Source organism: Panthera onca, chromosome B1 (genome assembly GCF_046562875.1).
Source record: "Panthera onca isolate mPanOnc1 chromosome B1, mPanOnc1 haplotype 2, whole genome shotgun sequence".
NCBI lineage: Eukaryota > Metazoa > Chordata > Mammalia > Carnivora > Felidae > Panthera > Panthera onca.
In genome coordinates, this window is record NC_138342.1 from 132,086,386 (window position 1) to 132,099,881 (window position 13,496).

The following is a 13,496-nucleotide window of genomic DNA, read 5'->3' on the forward strand; positions in this document are numbered from 1 at the left end:
TTCTGGCTCTAAGAAGTGTAGACATGAGGAAAATACGGATTTATACAAAAGGAAATTTATGATGTAATTATAGAGAGAGATAGAGAGACGGAAAAAGAGAATCCCAAACGGGTTCTGCACCATCAGCACAGAGCTGGATGTGGGGCTTGATCCCACAAACCGTGAGCTCATGACCTGAGCTGAAATGAAGAGTTGGATGCCCAACCAGCAGAGACACCCAGACCCCTCTAAATTCTTTTCCTTTTTTTCTTTAAAATTTTTTTTTGGTTAATGTGTATTTATTTTTGAGAGAGGGACAGAGCCCGAGCAGGAGAGGGCAGAGAGAGGGAGACACAGAATCCGAAGCAGGTTCCAGGCTCTGAGCTGTCAGCATAGAGCCTGACATGGGGCTCCAACTCACAAACCATGATATCATGAGTTGAAGTTGGATGCTCAACTGACTGGTCCACTCAGGCGACCCCCTAAATTCTTTTCTTGAATTAGTTTTATTTCTAGTTTATTTCTAGGGCTTTGTTGTTGTATTTTTTCAAATTTACTACCATGAGTGAATAATTACATAATCATTCTATATTTTAATCTCTTTTGCATCGAAAGTAATGCCCCCTTGTTGTGATTTTGTTTGTCCTTTCTGGGTTTTTCTCATGATCTAGCCTTGCTAAAGTTTTGTTGTTGTGGTGGTGGTGGTTTTTCATTTTTATTATTCATTCAAAGACTAATACCTGGGTTTTTAATTTAATTATTGTATATTTACTTTTTATTTCATTAATTTCTGCTCTTGCCTTTATTACTTCTACTTTTTGTGTGTGTGTTGCTGATCTCTTCCTAACTTCTTATGCTGAGTGCTTAGCTCATTAATTTTCCATCTTTTTTCTTTTCTCATATAATGAGTTAGGGCTATAAATACTTCTCTTAGTGCTGTAATGCCAACATTCTGCATGTTAATTTTACGTTTTTTTTTTATTCTTTTATGTTCCCTTTTCACTCATGAGTTACTTGGGTTTTTTGTATATTTTAAAATTTCCAAATTTTTATGGTTTCCACTTATTTTGTTATTGGTTTCTAATCTAATTATATTATGATAAAAAAATAATAAATGATACTGGGGTTTTTTTTGAAATTTGTTGAGATTTACTTTATAGCTTAGTATGTGGTTAGTCTCCTAGATATTTCTTGTATGCTTGAAAAAATGTGTATTCTCTAATTGGCAAGTGTAGATACATATATGTGTGTGTTCTCTAATAGGCAAATGTGTATACACACACACAGACACACACGCACACACACACACACGCACACACAAGTTCAAACTTGCTGATATATTGTCTAGATCTTCTGTGTTCCAACTGATTTGATTTGTTTTGTTTTCCTTTTTGGCTGTTTGAGCTATTATTTGCTAAGAGACTATATTACAATATCATAGCATAATAGATTTTTCAATTTCTTGTTATAATTATTTCAGTTTTTCTCTCCATACTTTGAAGTTGTGTTTTTAAATGCACATTTCCAAACTTGTGAATTTAGCCTTTTTTCATTATGCAGAAATTTTACTTTTATATCTGTTGATGCTTTTTTTCATTAAGAGAGGAAATATTTGCAAAAAAACCTGTCTGATAAAAGATTGTTATCCAAAATATACAATGAACTATTCAAACTCAACAATAATAAACCAAACAACCCAATTAAAATATGACCAAAAGACCTTAAAAAACACCACACCAAAGAAGATAAACAAATGGCAATGAGCATATGAAAAGATGCTCAATATCATACGTCGTTCGGGAAATGCAAATTAAAACAATGAGATACCAGAACACTGACCACACTGAATGCTGGTGCGGATGTCTGCAACAGGAACTCTGTGTTGCTTGTGGTGGGAATGCAAAATGGTACAGCCACTTTGGAAGACAGTTTGGCAGTTACTTACAAACTAAGCATACTCTTACCATATGATTCAACAATTGTGTTTCTTGATATTTACCCAAATGGGTTGAAAACTTATGTTCACATAATATCCTGCACACAGATATTTATGGCAGTTTTATTCATAGTTGCCGAAACTTGGAAGCAACAAAGATATCCTTCAATAGGTGAACAGATAGGTACACTATGGTCCATCAGACAGTGAAATAGTATCCAGTGCTAAAAAGAAATGAGCTATCAAGCCATGAAAACACATGAAGGAAACTTAAATGCATATTACTAACTGAAAGAAGCCAATCTGAAAGGCTACATACTGTTATGATTCCAAGTATATGACATTTGGCAAAGGCAAAACTATGGAGACAGGAAAAGATCAGTCAGTGGTTGCCAGGGCTGAGTGGTGGGGGTGCGTAGGGATGAATAGGTGAAGCACAGAGGATCTTTAGTATTCTATATAATACTATAATGGTAGATACATGTCATTATACATTTGTGCAAACCCATAAAATGCACACCAAGAGTGAACCTTACTGTAAACTATGAATTTTGATTTTGGTGATAATGAACCACTGTAGGTTTGTTGATTTTTAAAAATGTACCACTCTCGTACAGGATATTGATAGTGGGAAGGCTGTGTATGTGTAGGGGTAAAGGATATATAGAAACTCTGTATTTTTTTTGCTCAATTTTACTGTGAACCTAAAACTGCCCTAAAAAATAAAGTCTGAAAAATTAGCTGTCAGTTCGGCTGTCCTTTAATGATAATGAGTCTTCTCTTTTCTGGCTTCTTTTGTCTTTGGTATTCTATAATTTCACCATGTTATGTTATGTTCACCATGTATCCATTCCTTCTTACTTTGTATGGAATTCATTGGATTTCTTATATCAGAGAATTTGTTCTTTCATTCTTTCCAGAAATTTGTAAGCCACTATCTGTCTAAATAATTTTCTTTTTCCTTTTTCCTTTCTTCTTTAACTCCAAATGGAAGCTTTGAGACTCTTACTCTTTCCCAAAATAAGAATCACTTGTTAGAGTCACTTCATCTTTATCAAAAGCCATAGTATAAATATATTCTGTAGAGGAGTTTCTGGACTTGCCCTTATAATCCACCTGGACCATGACCTTCCTGAATTATCCTCGGTTGTGAAAAGACAATTGCTTAGAGTTTTAAAAAATGCAATAACACAATATAATGTTTTACATTGACGGATTCATTGGTGGTACTCGGGGCAACTTGATATTTAGCAATATGGCCAAGTTCTCAATTATCTGTAATATCACTGAAGCTTGAGATGATCCAGTTTTGTTGGTCATGGACAGTGCTAGAATGTTCCATGATGGAAAAGGGGTGGGTAGTGTCACCAGTCAATGCTATCTACAGATAGTTACGGGAAATTTCGGCCATCACAAGTTGATAACAAGTTTCTAGAACTGCCAGTGTATAGCATGAGTATAAAACTAATATTTAAAAGTGATTTACAATTCAGATTTATCATTTGATTTTAAAAATCCTCCTTTTCACTCATTAATAAAGAGACAAGATGACTAATCTGCTAGTCATAGGCCACTGTGAAGTCATAAAAAATAGAGAAATGGATAAGCTGATTCATAGCTAGTGAAGGTCCCCATCTGGAAATATTTGAAAGATTATCAGAATAAATATTCAAATGCCTCTGATTTGGTTTATTTCTTAACATTTGGAAAGAACATATCCTGAATGAGAACCTGCAGGTAAGTACCTAGTAATAGCATTCAGTATGGCTGCATCTATTTTTGCCAGATCACCTGGTAAAGTGAGTGAAACCTGTTATTGCCAAAGATCTCAGTTTTACCAAGAACTTGCAATAGCAGGAAGCACGGACAAGCTGTGAACCCTCTGTATGCTAAAATAACAGTGGCACAGTGTAATCAGTAATTTTTGCCTTGGTAACCTTGAGCAAGAAAAACTAATCAGCAGTTTTAAGCAGGCTGGACAGGATGGGAGGAGAGTGAAGATTTTTTTTTTAAGATGGGACAGCTTGAAGGTAAAATAGTCCTATCCCAGAATATATGCAGAATACCATGCCAGTTGATATGTATTGCCTACCTACTCTGTGAAACTTGGTTCCAGTTCTCACAGCACTTACATTGGTCATGAACAGGAACAAGAGTAATTGCAAGGGCAGCTTTGAAAAATAACAAATAATAAAACTCTTGAGTTTAATACATTTACTGAGAGCTTGTATGTTGCAGGCACTGACTGTGCTAGGCATTAGGACACAAAGAAGAAAAAGACATGGCTCCACCCTCATATAATCATGTAAACTAATGCAGTCATATAAATCAGTCTGAGACATGCTATTCTAGATTTCCCGTCACAGTATGAGTTGACTGTACGTTGGTGTGTGAGCCAGATTTACCACACCCTGATTTAAAAAAAAAAAAATGAAGCTGACATTGCTTTTGACACAGAAAGCTCCTTTGTAAGGTGCTGGCAGTTGAGAAAAGGTGTGCCTCACACCTGATTCAGTTCTGAGACAGGGTGAGGAAGCTGGAAATGCTTTTCCAGGGAGACTGTACTGATGAGGCAGCCATCAGTCATCAATCCAGAAGAAACAAAGAGTCTTTGATTTAGTGTCAGCTACAAGGCCATACTTGTTTATGCTTCATCAACTTCGTCTACCCAGACTACCAGATGGAGTTCATTGCCACTCATTCCTCACCAACAGCAAGCAGAAGCAGGAACTGCTGAGAGAGAAGTGCTTGTGCAGAAGCAGAGGAGAAGAGAAGCTAGAAGAAAGTTATATGGTTTTTGTTGTTGTTTTTTAAACTAAGAGATGACAAACCATATGCTCCATGTAGTTCCAAAAAAGCTTCAGAAACAGAGCTTCTAAGGTGGGAGTAAAGAACTGACCAGTTAATATTCCAATTAAACTAAATTATAAGCACAAACTTCCTTTTTCATCAAATCTTTTTTTCTCATTTCCTGGTTGAAAAATGTTTTTTTCAGGTTGCTGTCCACATTAATGAAGAACACGTTGAAACCTTTCACGAAGATCTCATTTTTACACTGGACACATTGGCTTCACCAAATTTACCCAAGATAGGTGATGACCTAAAGGTATGTTCATTTTCTCTATCTGATATTTTCTGCCAAAGCTGTTGTTCTTTCTATTTTTCATTACTTATTCTTTCTTTTTGGTATCTACAAAGATGATATGGCAGGTATGTAGGATATTTTGGCAGGAAATACTAACGTGGTTTATTTGAGGTCAGTGCATGGAAATACCTGGATATGACATACAGGGCAGAGCTGGGGGTATAGTTCATGAAAAATACTGACTATAATAGCTCCTCCTCTTATCCGTGGGGAATATGTTCCAAACCCCCTGTGGATGGCTGAAACTGCGAATAGTACTGAACACTTACATGTACTATGTTTTTTCCTACATATACATACCTATGATAAAGTTTAACTTATAAATTAGGCACAGTAAGAGATTAACAACAATAATAAAATAGAACAATTGTAACACTATATTGTAATAAAAGTTAGGTGAATGTGGTCTCTCTCAAAAATCTTACTGTACTATACTCACCCTTCTTGTGATGATGTGAGATGATAAAATAGCTATGTGATGAGATACAATGAGGTGAATGATACAGACTTTGTGAAGTAGCATGAGGTACTACTGACCTACTTAAGACAAGTTGGAAAGAGGATCACCTACTGCTGGATGCTGGGGTTGACCACAGGCAACTGAAACCATGGAAAGCGAAACCAGAGATAAAGGGGGAACTTCTGTACACTGAGATTAATGGAGAAAATGATGAGCCTATAATTCGACTTGGTCTCCCTTCTTTTTCTTTTTTTCTTTTTTCTTTTTAATTTTATTTTTTAAATTTACATCCAAATTAGTTAGCATATAGTGCAGCAATGATTTCAGGAGTACATTCCTTAATGCCTCTTACCCATTTAGCCCATCCCCCCCCACAACCCCTCCAGCAACCCTCTGTTCTCCATATTTAAGAGTCTCTTATGTTTTGTCCCTCTCCCTGTTTTTATATTATTTTTGCTTCCCTTCCTGTATGTTCATCTGTTCTGTGTCTTAAAGTCCTCATATGAGTGAAGTCATATGATATTTGTCTTTCTCTGACTGACTAATTTCACTTAGCATAACACCCTCCAGTTCCATCCACGTAGTTGCAAATGGCAAGATTTCATTCTTTTTGATTGCCGAGTAATACTCCATTGTATGTATATACCACATCTTCTTTACCCATTCATCCATCGATGGACATTTGGGCTCTTTAATACTTGGGCTATTGTTGATAGTGCTGCTATAAACATGGGGGTGCATGTGTCCCTTTGAAACAGCACACCTGTATCCCTTGGATAAATGTCTATTAGTGCAATTGCTGGGTCGTAAAGTAGTTCTATTTTTAGTTTTTGAGGAACCTCCATACTGTTTTCCAGAGTGGCTGCACCAGCTTGCATTCCCACCAGCAATGCAAAGGAGATCCTCTTTCTCCGCATCCTCGCCAACATCTGTTGTTGCCTGAGTTGTTAATTTTAGCCATTCTGACAGGTGTAAGGTGGTATCTCATGGTGGTTTTGATTTGTGTTTCCCTGATGATGAGTGAAGTTGAGAATTTTTTCATGTGTTGGTTGGCCATCTGGATGTCTTCTTTGGAGAAGTGTCTATTCATGTCTTTTGCCCATTTCTTCACTGGATTATTTGTTTTTTGGGTGCTGAGTTTGATAATTTCTTTACAGATTTTGGATACTAATCATTTATCTGATATGTTGTTTACAAATATCTTCTCCTATTCTGTCAGTTGCCTTTTAATTTTGCTGATTGTTTCCTTCACTGTGCAGAAGGTTTTTATTTTGATGAGGTCCCAGTAGTTCATTTTTGCTTTTGTTTCCCTTGCCTCTGGAGGTGTGTTGAATAAGAAGTTGCTGCGGCCAAGATCAAAGAGGTTTTTGCTTGTTTTCTCCTTGAGGATTTTGACAGCTTCCCGTCTTACATTTAGGTCTTTCATCCAATTTGAGTTCATTTTTGTGTATGGTGTAAGAAAGTGATACAGGTTCATTCTTCTGCATGTCCCTGTCCAGTTTTCCCAGCACACTTGCTGAAGAGACTGTCTTTATTCCATTGGACATATTTTCCTGCTTTGTCAAAGTTTAGCTGGCCATACATTTGTGGGTCAATTTCTGGGTTCTCTATTCTGTTCCATTGATCTGAGTGTCTGTTTTTGTGCCATCTCTTCTCTTTCTTGATGAGAGATCCAAGCAAAGGCAAATGTTATTGTTGCATAAGTCAAGGATATTTTTGCACAAGTGGAAGGCTAGAGAAATAGCCTTTCAGAAAAATGATCTTGGGGTGCCTGGGTGGCTCAGTTGGTTGAGTGTCCAACTTCAGCTCAGGTCATGATCTCGCAGTTCATGAGTTTGAGCCCCACGTCGGGTCCTGTGCTGACAGCTTAGAGCCTGGAACCTGCTTCAGATTCTGTGTCTCCCTCTCTATCTGCTCCTCTTTTGCTTGCACTCTGTCTCTTTCTCAAAAATAAATAAACATTAAAAAAATTTAAAAATATTTCAAAAAAAGAAAAATGATCTTATCCTAGGGAGGGGAGGAGATCTAACACTCTAATGAAGGTAGGAAGAGCACAAAAAGATAGTGATTGTCATGGAAAATTGTCACCAATGGAACACTTGAATTAGAAAGAGAGGGGCAGTTTTGGAAAGCTCATCCCACCTTTTAGAGATTTAGTTTCAGGAAACTAAAATAAATGTGCAAAGTAAGGACTCCCTGCATATTCAAAGGGTTTACCTTATATCTACCCATGTGCTTCTTGGCCCAATTTTAATTTTTGTATATTTATAAAATTTGTTTTAAGGATAATTCAAAATTGAAGATTTTCCCCCCATTTGCTGGGAATGGTTTTCTTACTAATTCATTTTAAGGTGGTCTTACTGGATTTGCTTCTTCTTTACCTTCATCTTGGTGAACTGTATTTATTACATGATTCCATGCATTAAATTAAATGCTGTTCAACCTTAGTGAGTATCTGCAAAATTTTGGTTTCCCATGAAAATGAGACGTGGATTTAGAGTCTGACAACATCATCATAAAAAGAAAAATTCTGAAATATTCTGCTTTCCACTTGCTAACTGAGGCTGTAGATCTTTAGATTTCTAACAAATTATGCAGGTACATTCATTTAGAATGGTGTGAATATCTTGATAAAAAGAAACAATAGGCCCAGTCCAAAACCTTTGGGATGCAGCAAAAGAGGTCTTAAGAGGGAAGTAGATAGCAATATAGACCTACCTCAAGAAGCAAGAAAAGTCTCAAATGTACAGCCTAACCTTACACCTAAAGACACTAGAGAAGAAATAGCAAATAAAGCCTAAGGCCAGCAGAAGAAGGGAAATAATAAAGATTAGAGCAGAAATAAATGATATAGAACAAAAAAACCCGGTAGAACACATCAGTGAAACTGGGAGCTGATTCTTTGAAATAATTAATAAACTTGAAAAGCCCTAGGCAGCCTTATCAAAAAGAAAAGAGGGGTGCCTGGGTGGCTCAGTCGGTTAAGCAGCTGACTTTGGTTCAGGTAATAAATTTACAGTTTGTGAGTTCGAGCCGTGTATCAGGCTGTGTGCCGACAGCTCAGAGCATGGAGCTTGCTTCGGGTTCTGTGTCTTCCTCTCTCTGCCCCTCCCACACTTGTGCTCTGTCTCTCTTTCTCTCTCCAAAATATATAAACATTGAAAAAATTTAAAAAAAAAAGAAAGGACACAAATAAAATCACAAATGAAAGAGGAGAGATCACAACAAACACCACAGAGATACAAACAATTATAAGAGAATATTATAAAAAATTATATGCCAGCAAATGGGGCAATCTGGGAGAAATGGATACATTCCCAGAAACATATAAACTACCAAAACTGAAACAGGAAGAAATAGAAAATATGAACAGACTCATAACCAGCAAAAAAATTGAACCAGTAATCAAAAATCTTCCAACAAACAAAATTCCTGGGCCAGAGAGCTTCCCAGGGGAATTCTACCAAACATTTAAAGAAAAGTTAATACCCATACCAGGGAACCTGGGTGGCTTAGTCAGTTAAGTATCTCATTCGGATCTCAGCTCAGGTCTTGATCTCAGGGTCATGAGTTCAAGCCCCACACTGGGCTCTGTGTTGGGCATGAAGCCTACAAGGAAGGAAGGGAGGGAGGATGGAAGGAAGGAAGAGAGAGAGAGAGAAAGAGAGAGTTAATGTGTATTTTTTTGAACTATTCCAAAAAAATTGAAATGGAAGGAAAACTTCCAAACTCATTCTATGAGGCCAGCATTACCTTGATTCCAAAACCAGACAAAGACCCCACTAAAAAGGACAATTACAGGCCAATATCCCTGATGAACTTGGATGCAAAAATTCTCAACAAGATACTAGCAAATCTAATTCAACAGTACATTAAAATAATCATTCACCATTATCAAGTGGGATTTATTCCTGGGCTGCAGGGCTGATTTAATATTTGCAAATCAATCAACGTGATACACCACATTAATAAAAGAAAAAATAAGAACCATATGATCTTGTCCATAGATGCAAAAAAGCATTTGACAAAATACAGCATCCATTCTTGATTAAAAATCTCAACAGATTAGGGATAGATGGAACATACCTTAACATCATAATGGCCATATACAAAAGACCCACAGTTAATATCATCCTCAATGGGAAAAAACTGAGAGCTTTTCCTCTACAGTCACGAATAAGACAGGGATGTCCATTGTCACCATTTTTATTTAACATAGTACTGGAAGTCCTAGCCTCAGCAATCAGATAACAAAAAGAAATAGAAGGCATCCAAATCAGCAAGGAAGAAATCAACCTTTCCCTATTTGCAGACAACATGATACTCTATGTAGAAAACCTGAAAGACTTCACCAAAAAATTGCTAAAACTGATACACAAATTCAGCAACATTGCAGGACACAAAATCAATGTACAGAAATCTGTTGCATTTCTATACACCAATAATGAAGCAACAGAAAGAGTAATCAAGGAATTGATCCCATTTAGAATTGCACCAAAAACAGATATCAAGGAAGAAACTTAACCAAAGAACAAAAAGATCTGTACTCTGAGAACTATAGAATACTTATAAAAGAAACTGAAGATAACACAAAGAAATGGAAAACATTCCATGCTCATGGATTGGAAGAACAAATATTGTCAAAATGTCTATACATCCCAAAGCAATCTACACATTTAATGGAATCCCTATCAAAATAACACCAGAGCTAGAATAAACAATCTTAAAATTTGTATGGAACCACAAAAGACCCTGAATAACCAAAGTAATCTTGAAAAAGAACGACAAAGCTGGAGGCATCACAATTCCAGACTTTAAGTTATATTACAAAGTTGTAATTATCAAGACAGTATGGTACTGGTACAAAAACAGACACGTAAGTCAATGGAACAGAATAGAAAACCTAGAAATAGACCCACAACTATATGGTCAGGGAATCTTCAACAAAGCAGGAAAGAATATCCAATGGAAAGAAAGACATTCTTTTCAACAATTGGTGTTGGGAAAACTGGAGAGCAACATGCAAAAGAATGAAAGTGGACCACTCTCTTATGCCATACACAAAAATAAATTCAAAATGGATGAAAGACCTAACTATGAGACAGGAAACCATCAAAATCCTAGAGAAGACCACACAGCAACCTCTTTGACCTTGGCTGCAGCAACTTCTTACTAGATACGTATGTCTCTGGAGGCAGGGGAAACAAGCAGAAATGAACTATTGGGATTTAATCAAGATAAAAAGTTTCTGCACAGTGAAGGAAACAACAAAACTAAAAAGCAGCCTACAGAATGGTAGATATTTGCAAATGACATATCTGGTAAAGGGTTAATATCCAAAATCTATAAAGAACTTACCAAACTCAACACCCAAAAACCAAATAATCCATTTACAAAATGGGTAGAACTTGAACAGACACTTTTCCAAAGAAGACATCCAAATGGCTAACAGATGCATGAAAAGATGCTCAACATGAAAAGATGCTCAACATCACTCACCATCATGGAAATACAAATCAAAATTAGGATGACCTACCACCTCACACCTGTCAAAGTGGCTGCATTTAACACAGGAAACAACAGATATCGGTGAGGATGCAGAGAAAGGAGAGCTCTCTTACACTGTTGGTGGGAGTGCAAACTGGTGCAGCCACTCTAGAAAACAGGATGGAGGTTTCTCAAAAAGTTAAAAGTCAAACTACCCTACACCAGCAATTGCATTACTAGGTATTTATCTGAAGGATACAAAATTACTGATTCAAAGGGGCACAGGCACTTCAATATTTATAGCAGCATTATCAATGATAGCCAAATTATGGAAGAAGCCCAAATGTCCATTAATTGATGAATGGAAAAAGAAGATTTCATTGTATATATGCATGTATACAATGAAATATTACTCAGCCATCAAAAGAATGAAATCTTGCCATTTGCAACGGCACAGATGGAGCTAGAGTGTATTATGCTAAGCAAAATAAGTCAGTTAGAGAAAGACAAATACCATGTGATTTTACTCATGTGTGGAATTTAAGAAACAAAACAGATGAACATAGGGGAAAAGGAAAAAAAGAGAGAGGGTAAGGCAAAACATAAGAGACTCTTAACTATAGAGAATAAACTTAGGGTTGCTGGAGGGGAGGTGGGCAGGGGATGGGCCAAATGGGCAATGGGTATTAAGGAGGGCACTTGTTGCGATGAGCACTGGGTGTTATATGCAAGTGATGAACCATTAAATTCTAGTCCTGTAACCAATATTACACTATATTTAACTCAGTAGAATTTAAATTAAAACTTTGAAACAAAAAATAAAATGGAAAAAACAAAAACAAAACCCCACAAGCACAAATCCTACATGGTAGCACAGATACTCATGACCACAGAGAAGAGAAACACTGAGACTATGGGGTGTCAGGCCCAGTCTCAGTCCCTGGCAGAGTGGGGGATGCAAAGCCTCCCTTGAAGTTAACACTTAAGGGACTCAAACTCATTTTGATTCAGTGTGTGTTTTACATCTGTCCCCACAAATTTGTCCTCTGATGAAAAAACACATCGTTCCAAGGCAGTTGGGTTGGGACCAAAGCAGTAGGGACACACATAGAAGTCAACCAGCAGAGCATGGAGACTGGAAGGAGTACAGAAACCCAGAGTGAGCCTCACAGACATTCCTCCCTTCCCAGGGCCAAGATTCTTTCTTTTTCTGTAAAAATGTTGGTGTAGAAAGAAAGAAGGAAAGGGAAAGGATGGGAAGGGAAGGGATGGGAAGGAGAGGGAAAGAAAGGGAAGGAAACAATTGGCCCAAAATGGAGTCACTTTTGCTAAGCTCAATCAAGACTTAATTCCTAATCTAATTGCAGTTTCAATCTTTCCCAGGAGTGGAATTTTAAACCAGTCTGTCTGGAAGGTCCTGATCATTACTGGTGAGGTAATCTTGATAAGACCCCTGCCTTCCCCTACAGGAAGGTAACTTACCTGAAATAATCCATTCTTTTAACTTCCTTATCCTGCCCTCTTTCTGCTTATAAAATCCTCCATTTTGTATAGCCCCACAGAGCTCCTTTCTTCTTACTAGATGGGTTGCTGCCTACTTTATGAATCACTGAATAAAGCCAGCTGGATCTTCAAATTTAGTCAGTTGAAATTTTTTTAACAATTCAACTAATATTGTCACTAAATCTCATTTTTACTATAGGTTTTACATAAGTGGAATTTCTTGTAAAAATTGTTTAATTTTGAGAGAGAAAAGAGAGAGAGCCCATGAGCAGGGGAGGGGCAGAAGACAGAGAGAGAGAGAGAGAGAGAGAATCCCAAGCAGGCTCTGCACTGTCAGTGCAGAGACCAACGTGAGGCACGATGCTACAAACCCGTGAGATCATGACCTGAGCCGAGATCAAGAATCAGACATGCAACCAACTGAACTACCCAGGTACTCCACAAAATTGGAATTTTTTAAAGCAAATATATGTATTTATGCCTCATAAATGTTAAGTGTTCCTAGAGGTCTAAAGAAACATGAGGTGTATTCAACCTAGAGTGCTAAGATTCCTCCAAAAAGGGATTATCTAATTTTGACCAATGAAGCTGTTCTATGTAACTTCCATGTCAGAACAACCACATTCCATATGACCATCTTTTAATTTTTTTATATATCTTTTCAATTTTCTTCCATTGGTAGATCTACCAAGTGGCTCGCTGACATATCACTTAGAAGGTCTGCCTATTACAACAAATGGGACAAAGGTAACTCTGCAAAATAGGTGTTTTTGCTTAAAAAAAAAAAAAAATTTATATCTCTAAACTTGATTTCAGTCATTTAGTATGTTTTCATTTGGATTTGAACAAATAAGGTTTTTGTTCACTGTATTGGTTAAGTTATATTAGGTTGTTCAGTGCTGTATAGCTTTTACTTTTTGACATAACAAAGAAAATTCTGTGCTTAAAATAAGCTGTGGCTCTCCATACATGATAATTAGTTTTTG

The 13,496-nt window shown here is 36.9% G+C and overlaps 1 protein-coding gene across 7 annotated transcripts in view; it reads left to right on the forward strand.

The window, feature by feature from the left end:
- The window catches only part of LRAT (lecithin retinol acyltransferase), a 120,243-nt gene that overhangs the window by 70,294 nt on the left and 36,453 nt on the right, over positions 1 to 13,496 (forward strand). For all 7 annotated transcript variants that reach the window (XM_081795576.1, XM_081795577.1, XM_078445671.2 and 4 more), the window contains 2 exons: positions 4,588 to 4,795; positions 4,911 to 5,021. The gene's annotated coding sequence lies outside the window, so the exon portion shown is untranslated. The remainder of the gene's footprint in view (positions 1 to 4,587; positions 4,796 to 4,910; positions 5,022 to 13,496) is intronic.